At 40.5% G+C, this 14,745-nt stretch overlaps 1 long non-coding RNA gene across 2 annotated transcripts in view; it reads right to left on the bottom strand.

Moving 5' to 3' along the window:
* Positions 1-14,745, bottom strand: part of LOC116149638 (uncharacterized) — a 144,204-nt gene that overhangs the window by 96,653 nt on the left and 32,806 nt on the right. For both annotated transcript variants that reach the window (XR_004133250.2, XR_010378482.1), the window contains exons 7-9: positions 14,148-14,214; positions 13,572-13,701; positions 12,896-13,129 (exon numbers count right to left, since the gene is read on the bottom strand). This is a non-coding gene — a long non-coding RNA (uncharacterized LOC116149638). The remainder of the gene's footprint in view (positions 1-12,895; positions 13,130-13,571; positions 13,702-14,147; positions 14,215-14,745) is intronic.

Raw genomic sequence — 14,745 nt, 5'->3', positions numbered from 1 at the left:
ATATCAGTTGTCTCTGTTTGGGAGCAGGATGGCAAATTAAAGTTTGGGGGTCTTGCAAGATGAGCATTGTGGGAGCACAGGATGGCAGGAAATCAAAGGTGAGAAAGTGGTCTGGATGATCAGCCAGGGAATAGAGGCAGCATAAGCAGTAGAGAGAGTGCACAGGGTTGTACTGGTGGGCCGGACTGACCTCTAGCCCGGCTATGGGACCCTGGGCAAGTGACTTAATCTTTCTATGCCTCAGTTCTCTCATCCAAAAAGTGAAAATGGACCCTGCCTCAATGTGATAAGACTGAACAAGAAAACTACATACAGTGTGTATTACAGATCCTCACGCACACAGCGAGCTCAGTGAACAGCAATGGAGTTAGACATTTTCACCAATCTGAAACTTCTCTAAAACATACAAAAAATGTCAGGTTCCAAAACAAGCCCATTTCAGGCCACTTTTGGGGCTCCAAGCCATACAGGGAGATTCTGGTGAGACCCTGATCCACCATCCTCTAGAGAGAATGGAATGCTGTTTGAGAGCTCTGTGGGAAGATGAGAATCTCCATGGAATACAAGCCTCTGGGGAGCCACAGAACAGGCAATTCAAATGGGGCACAAAAATGGACCGGGTATGGAAAGATCCCCCTGGGACCAAAGGCTGAGATTCAAAGATGCCGGAGGCATGTGAGGAAGCAATCAGATACATTGTCTAGCAGCCCAGTGGAACCAGGCATCTGGCGCACCTCCCATGCCGCAACTTCTTTCTAACTAGGCACGGAGTGATCACTCAGTCTGCTGATCTCCCAGGCTCCTAGTTCTTTGCTTTCTGCCATCCTACTGACAACTTTTTTTCCCTCATTACCCTAACAGATGGAAGAAGATTCCCCATCGAGCCATCATTCTCCAATGCACCAGAAGATAGGAAACCCACATTCAGCCAATTTCATTTGTTCTAACAAGTTGTTAAGGATAAAATAACTACTTGAATGAGCTTTTTGGAAATAAGCTTGTGGGCTTATTTCACTTAAAAATAACTGCTCTGGTTCTTATTTCTATAATAAATAGGAGTTAAGTGAGCTAAACAGTACTATACACTTACCTATTTCACTCGCTCTCAGTGAAAAAGAAATGATAGTATCCTTAAACATTTAAAACCCTACAAAGTGGAGAATTGCAAACAATTGCATCCTTATCCCTTTAAGAAAGTTTAATGATATGAAAACGACACATGTCATCACTAATCCTGGGAATCAGAGAAAAAATATACAAAAGGCTTAATGAGAAGATGAAGAAAGAAAACTGGTAACTGGCATTTCTGGCTAGGGAATATGACCATCAACAGAAGGGCTACTGGCCAAACCTTCCTACAGACCGAAAGTACTAAAAGCTTTACCCAGAGTCAACAAATGCCATGTTCTGAGGAGCGGTGTCTTAGGGGACAGATCTGTTAACCATCAGCGGGCGTTTTTCATCTCACCGCTCATGGCAGGCAAGTTAAAGAATGCTTTGTATACCTGCTCCCCAGCAGAAGCCGGAGCTCCCAGGCACAGGAAGGCAGGTCCTGCCCTCGGGCCGGGGACAGATAACACACACACACAGGACGTGGATAGAGACACATAGCACCGTCTTCAAACACTTTCCTCCAGGCTATTACTTCTCCCTCATTTTTGACTCACTGAAGAAAAGCTTGAGTCAACAACAGGTCAGAAAGATGTGACAGACTTTTTCTTTCAGTTTTGTACTGAACATAGATTTGTCTGTTCAGCAAAGTCAGAGTGGCTTGATACCCTTGCTGAAAGCAACTTTCATACCAAAGAGAAGAGTGCATAGAAAGGTAATTTTGAAATAAGTCCCCTTTTCCCAAAGGGGAAAGGGAGGGGGAAGAATAAATTGGGAGTTTGGGATTAGCAGATACAAGCCACTACATACCAAATAAACGAACAACAAGGTCCTACTGTACAGCACAGGGAATTCTGTTTAATAACTTATAATAGCCTATAATGAAAAAGAATCTGAAAAGGAATATATATATGTATAACTGAATCACTATGCTGTATGCCAGAAATTAACACAACACTGTAAATCAATTATATTTCAATTTAAAAAATGAGTCTGACAGCCAGGTCCCTTCACAGCATGCCCGGTTTACACACTGTATCTTAGTGTCATCCAATAAACGTGAACATCTGCTGGATGCTGGATGCTGGATGTAGCATATGCTACAAAAGGCCACCCGATTTCTCCAGCAGGAAGGAGAGGGACAGAGATGGGAGGACAGTAGCAGGAGCTGTTCTGATGCCATGACAGCTACCACTCAGCCCACTCTTGGGTGAAGATATGCAGTTCTAAGCATCACACTGTGGGAAAAATGCTACTGAAGTTGCAAAGGTACAGCGGAGGGCAGATGGAATGACTCAGAGCTTCCAGTATGAGGCCCATATGTTGACTTCACTCTCCTGTTGCAAATCAGTGGTGGTGAAGACCCCACCAGGAGGAACCTCCCAGAGCCTTTGCTTACACATGTCAGCATGGGGCAGAAATGGTCCTTCCTGAGCCCCTGGATGTTTAGGGGAATTTTTTTTTTTAACACCTGGTCCTAAAACCCATTCAAACTAACCCACGTGTCAGTCAAAATCCAATCTTTCTGTCACATCAAAACAAAGTTCCTTGATCCCTACAATCTTATTAACTGTTTATATCACAATATAAGAATTAAGATATTTACCAAATGTTACACAGCAAACCTGACCCCAAAACCAAGACAGCAGCAGAGTCACCTATTAAAATATAGTAGAATTTCTATTAAAATGTAAGAGATGTTCCTCTATTATATTTTACCTATGCAGTTTACTAACACTGTACTTGAGTTGTTTTTCAACGCCCTTGTTTCCAAGGTAACCAGTTCATTTGGATGAGGGACTGAGAGTGGGGAGGTGGGGGGGAGGCACAGACAAGAAAGCATTATTTAGATTTTTTTTTATTGAAGTATAGTTGATGGACAATGTTCCAGGTGTACAGAGTGATTCAGATATATAGACATATAGATATATATATATATTCTTTTTCAGATTCTTCTCCATTATAGACTAACAAGATGGTAAATATAGTTCCCTGGGCTATACAGTATCCCCTTGTTGTTTAACAAGAAGGCATTTTTTAAGAGATGCATAGCGTGAAGTCAGCCTGAATGAACCTAATTTGCTGGGGCAGGGCAACAATACTGAAAGGGTGTGCTCCATCAGAGACCTTTTGGATTGTTTCTGACTGGGTAATTTGAGGAGAGTTTCTCTATAATGGTGCCTCTTTCACACAGCAGGACTTTTGAATCCCACCTGTAAATCTGGGATGTCTATGGGGATTTGTCTGTCTTTTCCCTCCCTACCTCTTTTGTCTCTACCTCTTTTTCAGTTATTTGTGAAGATAAAATGGTCCTCGTAATTCTTTTATGCTAAAGAAGATTGGGTTGTTCTGCCCCGAAAGTGGCACATTAATTTTGATCAACAATTTGCTCATTGAAATTCAACCTCTAAGATATTTCCCCTACCTTCTGCTTGAAAAGGAAAAATGTCCATCTGAAATTCTTGGTCTATAACAAATACTGATGTTGCTTTAAATTAATGTTTAGTACTTAGTTCATACTCCTAGTCTAGACAGGTGTATGCTATACACACAGATGAATTAGGCTATCTACATTAATTTTCTTAAACTTATAATTATTTCTCTGACCAAATATAAAGATGAAGTATTCAACTGGTATTAATGTAAATGTGTATTATAAAATCACCTTGTTATATCAGTCTGCCTTGGAACCATGTATTTGTGTCTCAATTTTAAATTGAAGTTGTGAAATGTTTTGACTTTGTATCACAGAATCTAGCTGTTGAGAAAGCATGTGTACACACACACACACCCCATACCTTAGTAGTATTTACAATGGAAACAACTTAAATGTCTGCTTTGGATTGGTGAATAAACTAAGATATATCCACACAACAGAATACCATCTAGCCACCGAACATAATAATGCAGAACAATGATCAATGACATGGAAAGGTGATACCTTCACAAACAAGAAAACATCAAAAATTGCAAAGGAGGACATACAATATCCCATTCCTACTTAAAAAAATACATGTAACCTTACACACACATAGGATAAAAAAGGTAAAAGATATTTTCTCAGAATAGTAGTAGTCACTACTTCTCAGAAATTAGATTATGAGTGGTTTTTGTTTGTTTGTCTGTGCTTGTCGGTCCCTAACCTCAGCCCCATCCCCAAATTTTGCAGGGAGTGTGCTGAATAAAAAAAAAATCAGTTATTTTTCAATTACTTTTTTAACTGAAGTCAAGAGAGCCCTGAACTACAAGGGGCCCCTCACATCGAGCATAAGGACAGGACAGCCAAACCAGCTGAAATGAACAAAATTTCAAAAGGTTAGAAATGAGTAAAGTGTGCAACAAGCCATGATTTGTGCTAAGTTGAAAGGAACCTGGCTGCATTGCTCGTGAGATGATGTGACTACTGCAGACCTAGCCTTCCACTCACTTCTCTTCCCAGGCTTCTCAAGGGTATCTCTTGGATTATGCTCTGAGACTAGGGTCCAGAAACAGCCAGTGGAGAGTGCCATGAATGCATAGTGGTTTTCTGGTTTTTTTTAATGGACATTTAGTTGATTTAATATATTTAAGGTGTACAGCAAAGGGATTCGGTTATAAATATATATACACATTCTTTTTCAGATCCTTCTCCATTATAGGTTATAAGATACTGAATACAGCTCCCTGTGCTATACAGTAGGTCCTTGTTGTTTATCTGTTTTGTATATAGTAGTGTTTATTTGTTAACCCCAAATTTCCAATTTATTCACCCCCACGCTTTCTCTTCTAGTAATCATGTTTGTTTTCTATGTCTGTGTAAATAAGTTCATTTGTATCTTTTTTTAGATTCCACATAAGTGGTATCATATGATATTTGTCTTTGTCTGACTTCACTTAGTATGATAATCTCAATATGAAAACAAACGTAAGTATGTATATGCATAATTGGGACATTGTGCTGTACACCAGAAATTAACACATTGTAACTGATGGTAATTCAGTTTAAAAAAAAAAAATCTCTAGGTCCATCCATGTTGTTGCAAATGGCATTATTTCATTCTTTTTTCATGGCTGAGAAATATTCCATTGTATATATTACACACCACATCTCCTTTATCCACTCATCTGTGGATGGACATTTAGGTTGTGTCCATGTCTTGGCTATTGTAAACAGTGCTGCTATGAACATTGGGGTGCATGTGTTTTCAAATTAGAGTTTTTGTCTTTTCAGGATGTATGCTCTTAACCTTATAGAAATACTGGTTGTGTCTTTATTCGTGATGACCATTTTGATAAATTTTATGTGTCCAAGGCAAACTGTAAATTTCCTTGTCAAAAAGCTATAGTTGTAGTAAAACAAGCAAATAATTATGGATTAAATAAGTTACTCATCAACATGTGCTTTTTGAAGAAAAAGCATTTTTTACAAAATACATTTAGCATGACATAGAGAGAGGGAAGAAGGAAGAGAGCAGAAAGGATAAAAATCTTAAAGAAAAGTAAAGAAAAATAAAATTTTCAAAAAAGGTAGCCAGGGGTGAGATTAGCTTACCATAATACCCCAAAGACTTGAAAAAACAGAGCCATAAATTTATATTTAAGCTTCTTAATAGCCAAGGCCACAAATGAAACACAGTCAATTCTATAATTCATAATATTTCTAAGATAAAAGCGAGTCAGAAGCACTGCAGAAACAAGAGGGCAATTTCTCCCATGGACTCTTAATAAGGACCCTGTGATGTGATAAAATTCTCAGCCACACCCCCTGCAGGACACGCATGCCTTGTGGAACCATTTCTCACAATGGTCCGTAATGTAGGTTGACGGCGCCACCCCAACTCACAGCTCATACAACTAACTCAGAGGATGGAAAAGTTAACACAGTGATCCAGGTTCACAGCTCAGTGATCTTGCTTCATCTTAGGGTATGTTGTTTTCATATGCAGGAATGTACAAACTACATACCTTTTTCAATGCTCCATTAATTCTGTCAACCAAACTTTGAAAAGTAGAGTTCTTCAGTGAGCCTGACACACTAGGCCCTCATACCAATATTCACAGTTCAAAGCAAGCCTGTATGTTTTAACAATCAGTCTACTAAATGAAAAGTTGTCCTTTTATTCATTCATTCAATTAATTAAAAGTAATTCAACAACCAAGATGTAAGATTTCATACCTTTTGAGTTTCAAGGCATCTCCCCTACTGATTCATTTACATTTAGAAAACTCTCAAAGACAAGCAGTCTATTGTAATAAATGCTGTTTTTTAAAGCTTTTCATTAATGCACTGCTCAATCCAAGAAGACTCCTGGCTTAAATGCCTTTTCATTACACTGAATCCCTAGTTATTGGTCTCTTTGTGAATGGAGCAGGTTTAAAAAATCATCCCAAAGCATGTTTCATGTAGTCTTAGAACAAAACTCCTCTTGGAAGCTTACTTCCTGTCCTGGAGGAGGTGGTGAGGAAGGATTCCCCTGCCCCCTCCCCAGAAAAAGAAATTTTAAAAAAAGTAATTCAACAAACACTTATTGAGTACTCATTTTCTAGAGATTTGTGTGCTAGGCTACCAGAGGGGACCGAAGCTGCCTTGGCCACTCTGGGGCCCTCATGGAAATGGCAAATCAATCTAGGGCACCATCAGCACTATGATGTTTGGGGCTGTATAACCCTTTGTTGGGGTGGGGGGCCGTCCTGTGCAGCGTAGGGAGTTTGGCTATACCCCTGGCTTCTCTCTACTGCATACCAGTAGCAATGCCACCAGTTGTGACAAGCAAAACTGTCTCCAGATGTTGCCAAATATCCCCTGCAGAACCAGTGAGCTAGAGAGCACATGCCCTAGGAAACTACAATGAATCAGTTCAGAGAGAGGAAGCAGGGGTGCTGAGAGGATGTGGAGAAGAGGAACTGCCCCATTCCCGGGCCCCCGAAGGCTTCCTTGAGGAGGTGAAGTTTAAATGCTACAGGGAACCAGATGTCTGAAAAAGGGGACTCCACATAGAAGTGACCTGGGGATGTATACAGATGGGGCCAAGCGCTACCTCAAAACACCATTTGAATCTACTCTAACACACAGTCCATCTGTGACCAAGAGTCACGTAAAAGGCTTTGAAAAGACAATTTTTAAAAAAACCAGCCAAGTGCACCTTTGAGAGTAACGGAACTTTCTGTCGTCCTTCCTAAGATAAAACAATCCCAAAACACACCCCTAGTAAGGCTGAGTTGAACTTCAGTATAGAATTGCTAGCTGTGACCCAGTTAAATGCTGGGACTAATGAATTAATATATAGATTGTACCACAGGAGGTTACTCAGTATTCATTGAGAGAGATGTTTTTACTTAGAAACATAGCATTCAACAGAACTTTCTGCCAATTATATTAATTAAAATCAAATACATCCAGTAACTAGATCGGTACCACTTTAAAGTCACTTAACTGTTGCTTCTACCACCATAGAAATCAAGAATTTGGACTGTATGATTTCCTAAAGATCCTGGCCATTTTTTTTTAAGTTTTCTGGATTTAGAGCTATATTTTTTATTATAGATTATTTGTACCCTATTTCTAAAAGCAGATTTTTGTCCTTAGAGCAGAACAGATGATTTCAATAAATGTATTCAAAGGGCTGAAGTGTTAAAAATTTAGAAGAAAAAGAGATTCTAAGACTTTTCTGTTTCTTGCTTACTTCTCCAGTTGATACCCCCAACAATACTACGGGCAGAGAGGACTAACTCTTAGGTTTTAGTGTGATAAAATGTATTACTTTCATCATCATTCTCTTTCTATAATTGATAAACCTGAGGGTCATTAAAATGCTAATTAATTTTCCCAAGGACACAGGCAATAATTAGCCAAGCCAAGAGTCAAAGCCGTTATCTTCTGACTCCACTGTTGGTGGAGGAAGGACATCACAATCAGCCTTCAGGAAAGGAAGGGGGTGTGGCATACACTGGGAAATCCCAAAACAGCACTGGGCATAGATCCCAGAGGAAGGGGAGAGCAGAACAGGTGTTTACCCTTAACCCTATGCTTGGGGGCCCTCCCAGAACACCGTCTTCTACTTGATCAAAAAGGGAATGGTAACAAAGGGTACTTTTGGTATGGTAGATACTTTACATTTACTATCTCTCATCCTCACAACAGCCCTGTAGAACAGGCCTCCCTGAAACTTACAGGCACATGAATCACCTGGGGACCTGGTTAGCTCTAATGCAGGTTCTAATTCAGCAGGACCAGGGTAGGGGCTGGGAATTTACATTTTTAACAAGCTCCCAGGGGGTGCTGAGGCTGCTGGCCCCAGACCTCAGACCCCACCTTGAGGAGCAAGTACTTTTATGTAGAGCATAAGAGTCACCTGAGAGGCAAGTTCAAATGCACGCTTCTGGGACCCACCCCAGACATGCAAGCACAGAAGGTCCATGGGAGAGTCTAGGAGCCTCTGGTAATATGTGCTCTGGGTCATTCTGAGCCAGTGGTCCAGCGGACTATAGAGTCCAACAGACTTGGATTAAAATCCTGGTTCTATTACTTTCCAGCCGTTGGAAAGGAACTTGAGCAAATTAAAACTTCTCTGAGCTTAGATTTCCCCCATCTACAAAGTGAGGATAATAATAATAATAATAATAAAAGCCTCATTGGATTGTATGGGTGGTTAAACACAATTTTCTACGTAGCATATAACTAGCATATAACACGTATTTGGAAAGTGACAGTTGTTGTAATGGTGTTGATGTGATGATGAAGATGCTCATCAAATAGATAGGCTCAGGTGCAGAGGGGGAAGATCACTTCTTGGAGCTAGTTTATTAAGCAAGATTTGAACTCAGATCCAACTCCAAAGCCATGGTCATTTCACTGCATCAGATCACAAGTACCTGCATTTATGGAAATCACCCAAATCACTGCTTCCTCTGCCGCTATCCTGCTAGTTCTGCCAGGCTCTTCCTCTCTGACCTTTTTTTTCAGCTTCCTCCCTTGCAACCTTCCCTCCCCCACCCCCCCACCCCCATCGACCCTTTGAATTTTGTTCCCAGGGCTTGACCTTCAGGGTTCTCCAGGGACCCTCTGTTTCTCTTGCCCCTGGCCTCCTGGGGCAAGGTCACCCTCCCAGCCTGCTTACCCAGTTCAAGAGGGAATTTGTACATATAGAAAAAGATGATAGGGAGAAGACAAGGTCTAATTCTGAAGATGTATACAAGTATTTTTTGAATTTTAGTATGATGAGCAGACCCTGCCTTTCACCATCCAAGGATCTCACTGGGAAATTTTACTTTTTTAATGAACAATTCTTGAGAGAATGTCAATCATAGCTATAAAATATCTAGAAGAGTCCAAATAGAATTATTTACCCATTGTACTCCAATACACATGGGAGGAATACAAAACACACGTGAGAGGTAACAGTCCCATAAAATACATGACAAGAAAAGCCACAGACTTATATTACTACTGCTCTGGCTGGAAAGATATTTTGTGGAGGACTGAGATGTTTCAAAATGTTGGGAAATACTCAGGACCCTAAATAAGCAAATTGTTTTAGCATTTCTGTTCCAAGTAATAACATTCAATGACTGCATGGAGATTATTTTCAGTAGAGATTTTATGGGAAAACTATAACTGGAAATAAAAGGAATATTCTAGCCATAAACATGACGTATCTCTTGTTGCACATGTTGGTGATGACATTGAATGAGATCTCCAAGCAAAATAAGAGTTATGATGTGTGGTGTCAGCATAATAAAATAAGACTTCTCCCTCTCAAAGGTCAAGTCTTGGGCTTCATAAAGATGTACAGAATTTCACAGCCTGAAAACTGTGTTGAGGGGACGCTGAGAACCAGATGGCAAAAGAGTTTCAAAAGAGCAAAATAGAGCCTTATGCCCCTGCCTTAATTCATTGCAGCACAAATCAGTGTTTTAAACAAGCCATTCTCTCCAACAGTCTTTTTTAAAAATGTTCATAGACATGAATTCTCTTGAAGAATGTGTCTATACAGAAAAAACACATGGAGAGTTGAGCTGTCATCTTAAATAGCCGGCATCCATCATTCTGTTTCTTCTTTAGTAGGTACAAATTCATAAGGCTACTCTCGTTATTTAAATAGCTTTTAGCCTCCATTTTTCTTTCCCTATACTGATACAAAAAGTATGACCAAGGATGGAAAAAGTGGGGTACACAGAGGTCAGCTGAGCTGAAATAAAGTGTCTCCTTAGCTAGAAGAGGTCCGTGGTTAGCTTTGGGCTTCACAAACACATTGCCTGCCTTAATCTGTTATTTACAAGGTATATGACCTGGGACAAGTTACTTAACCTAAGCCTCAGTTTTTTCATCTGTAAAATGGTAATAATAACCCCCCCAACAGGGCTGCTGTAATCATTAAACAGTATAATGAATATGAAAGACTTGGCAGAGGTCTTGCTCACAGAATTTTTTTTAAAGTATACACATAACCATTTGATTGAGCTAATTCACATACCACACAATTTACCCCCTTTAAGGTGTAAAATTCATGTCCTTTAGTACATTCATACATTCAAAGTTATGCAACCATCAGTAAATTTTAGAATATTTTCACCAAAAATAAATCTGTCTTCATTAGCAATTACTCCTTATTTCCCCACAATCCTTGCCCTCCCCCACCCTCCCATCCCCAACCTTGCAGCCATAGGCAACCACTAACCTACTTTCTGTCTCTATAGATTTGCCTGTGCTGGACCTTTCATGTAAATGGACTTGTATAACACTTGCTCTTTTGTGACTGGCTACTTGCCCTTAAAATACTGTTTTCCAAGTTCAACTAGTTTGTAGCATGTATTAGTACCTTATTCCTTTATGTTGAGGATTAATATTCCACTGTTTGGATGTATCACACTTCAGCTATCCATATCCAAGAGTTCCTATTTCAAAAGTCATACTATAGGAGTATTTACATGGCCTTGGGTTAGACAAGGATTTCTTAGATACAACAGCAAAAACAAATGATAAGAAAAAAATAGATAAATTGGATCTAATCAAAATTTTAAAATCTGTGCTTCAAAGGAAACCACAAAAATGAAAAAAAAAAAACAGCAGAATGGGAGAAAATATTTGCAAAGCACTTATCTGATATGCAACTGTTCTAGACCACTTAAAGAACACTTAACAGCTCAGTAATGAAAGACAACCCAGGTGAAGCATCCAAATAGACGTTTCTTCAAAGAAAACATACAAATGGCTACCAACAACACGAAAAGATGTTCAGCATCAGTAGCTGTAAGGGAAATGCAAATCGAAAGCACAACAAAACACCACTAGAATTAAAAAGGGTTGATGAGAATGAGGTAAAATTGGATCCCTCATACATTACTGGTGGAAATATAAAATGGGATGACAGTCCCTTTGGAAACATTTCAGCAGCTCCTCTAAAGGTTAAACACAGAGTTACAAAAAGCCCCAGCAATTCTGCTACACCCCACCGCCTCAGTGGTGCACTGCAAGATTGTGTTCTCAACCTCATCCCCATGATGTTGACTCGTTACTAATGACTTTTTGCTTGTTGACTTTTACCTCTTTTGTGCCTTTGGCAAGGCTGGAAATTATTTCCCACTCTGTGCTTCCTGAGTTATCTCTTAAGAAGACAGAAGTGTCCTGTTTTGAGACAACCACCCTCAGTGGCCTCCAGCCCACAGGACTTTCTTATGCGTTCCTGGTCCTCATTATCTGCCACAGGGCAATTTATGAGGATGGTTCAGCTTCATCAAGGCAAATCAGTGCTACCTGCTGGCCTTCCCAAATCTTTCCAGCACTGTTTAAATGGCCAACCATTTCCACCTCACTTTCAGTAAATAACTTCTACTGACAAGACGTAAGTTATTAAACACAAACAAGCTTTCCAGGTTTGTTCCACTCGGCTTCTTCATTAACGGCACCTGTAGGTCTCTCTTCCACTAACTTGATGCTACGTGCCTTAAGGTTATGGACTGTGATATTTTTCATAGTGACTTACTCACCCAGCCCCTTGCCCTTAGAGACAGTTAATTAGGTACTGCATAAATGAATAAATAAATAAAAATATGTGGCAAGTGAAACAAATCCTTTATCATGCAAATCCGAGACTCCATCTATTTCACTGATGTGCCAGTCCATAAGGTTCATTTAACAGAACTGACAGCTGGGCCCAAATCACATTCTGCACCACTTCCCCTCAATCCAGCAGCGATGCAAAACAACTGCATGTCTAGCAATGACATTTCAGAGACGCTTCAGTCACACGTCACGCTTTTTTGGTTGCAAAATAGTTCTTTGTGGTTGTTCACAGAAGTTACTCAACTGATTTTAAAATTTGTTTCAGTTACTTCAACATTAGTTATCCACTACTTTCCCTAAGATTTCTATCAAAATCCAGCAAATAACCCTGGTTTCTTGGAAGAACATTCTGACAACTAAAACGGTTGACTTTCTTTCCAGGAGCGAGCCACTTCTGTTTCTCTCCTCCCCACTTGAACGCCCATGGAAAGCTTATCTTAATAATGGCGTTTGCTTAATAGAAGCTCATATTGAGCTACTTGCAAAGCTTCCAGTCACTGCCATGGATTTGATTATCTCTGCCAGTTAGCCGCGACCCCTCATACATGCTCCAAAACCCTGAAAAGCCATCACACCAGCTCCAGCAGTTCTAGAAAGGATGGCACGGGTTGGGGCCCATCTCCCCCTGGGGAAATGAAATTAAAAGTAAGAGCAGGATTTGCCTTTCCTCATATCTAGGTTCTTACACGAGCGTGTGAACTCAGTCACCAGGTCGGAGAGGCTCCCCAGACCTGAAGTACTCACCTCTGTATGTTGCCCGCGAGGCCAAGTCTCCCTGCAGCAGCGACAAGGCGAAGATTTACAGCTCCGGCTCCAGCTCCACACCGCCGCGAGGTCAGTGGCAGCCAGGCGGCCAGGCAGCCGCCTCGGACCTGGCAGCCTTCCTGTAGTTACTCCTCCGACAGTTTATGACTTGGCACATTTGCTGGCTTTTGGCAGCACTGCAAAGGACTTATTGATCTTCAAAACCCACTTTGGCTGTTGAAGGAAACAAAATCAATCTCTGAATAGATTTCTCCTCTTGATTTATTTCTTTTTCACCTTCAGTTCTGGTGGGGCTTGGTTTTTCACCCGAGGAACTCATCCTACCATGAGCTTTTGACAACAGAAATCCTCTTCCATTTAAACTGAAGTGACCTACCACAGGGAGAGAACTGGAGTGATAGCCAAGGAAGGCGAGGTAACTTCTTAAGGAGGACTGGCGTTCTTGTGCCTCGAGGTTGCCCTCTGGTTTGGGTGAGGGGGAGGTGGGGCTTTCAATTGCTTCGCAGGTGAAGGCACTTCCTTTCAAAGAGTATTTCAGGCTTCCTGACTGATTCTCAGGGATTAGCAATCCACTCTTAAATGGCTACACCAGCATGGAAAGTACTAGATCTTCATTCAAATATGCATAATATTAAAGTATTTCTAAAGTACTAACCATTAGTCACTTACAAGCCAGCTTGCTCTACCAGATTGTGATTTTCTTGCAGTCAGGATCCATTTTACCCATTTCTGTGACTTCAACACCTCTCTCGGTGCCTCACACACAGCAGAAGGGACTCCATTTGCTAGCAGAATAAATAAATGAACTTGTAAAAATTATTTAGAATTTAGCAATAAAGTCTTCAAAATCTGGGGGAACAGTAATTTCTTACTCACAAGAGTAACATCTAAAATAACCACAAATGGTCCATGTGGCATCTCTGTAGAGCAGACACATCTGCTAAAATTTAAACCGAAAGTCCTCCTACAAGAGGCCCCGGGAACAAACCTCACCTCATTCCAGGCAGTATAAGCGCCCTGGAGAAATTCTGTGAGTTCTCCATCCTGGGCCCTTGCTTCAAAAAGACTGTAAAGTCAACAAGTAGATTATGCGTCCCTTTGACATATTTTCCAAGGGCCCAGTGGATTTTAACTTTATCTTAAAAAGTGCAACAGCTGAATGAAAAAGAGAATCTAACAAAATTTACTTGCTTAGGTCTAACCCTGAAATCATTCACTTAAATAAGCTCACCTGCATTTCTTAATCCCCAAACGGAGGGTACAATACAATAAAAGGGGAGGTAGGCATGACTGTCCCCCTACAATAAGGAAAAGAATAGATAAACATAGTGACAAGCAGCAGCCACATTGCCCTAGATTTTATTGAAAATAATTTAATAGTTAGGTTATTTTCTTTGAAAGTTTATGTTTGCTGCACCTAGAAAAGGAAAGTAAGTAGTGGCCGGGTGAACTAAGCTATTGCCTGGGCACGACATGTGTTAAAATTTGACCCCGTGTTTTGTATTCATTGTCACCAGCTTAAACACATATTGCCGAAGAACCATGCACTGAGGATAAGCTGGCTGACAGCCGTAAGGTGTGTTTGCAAGAGTTCTAATGATTTACTTGCAATATGTGCTGAATACACTTCACCTCCACATTTCCTGCAGTTTAAGGCAGGAGAAAGGAACTCCCCTAAAATGAAAAAGCAAGCATCTCAGAGCAAAAGGAAACTTTCTTTGAGAGCAGAAATAAGTGCTGCTCAGCACTCGGATGTGATGAAAAATCATTGTTTGGAATCAACGGCCATCTTTGTGGAGAATTACAGAAGCTTTGTAACTTGTTAACAG

This window comes from Camelus dromedarius, chromosome 30, assembly GCF_036321535.1.
Source record: "Camelus dromedarius isolate mCamDro1 chromosome 30, mCamDro1.pat, whole genome shotgun sequence".
NCBI classification, from domain to species: Eukaryota; Metazoa; Chordata; class Mammalia; order Artiodactyla; family Camelidae; genus Camelus; species Camelus dromedarius.
Note: the sequence above shows the minus strand (reverse complement) of the source record. Positions and strands in the feature narration are given on the sequence as shown.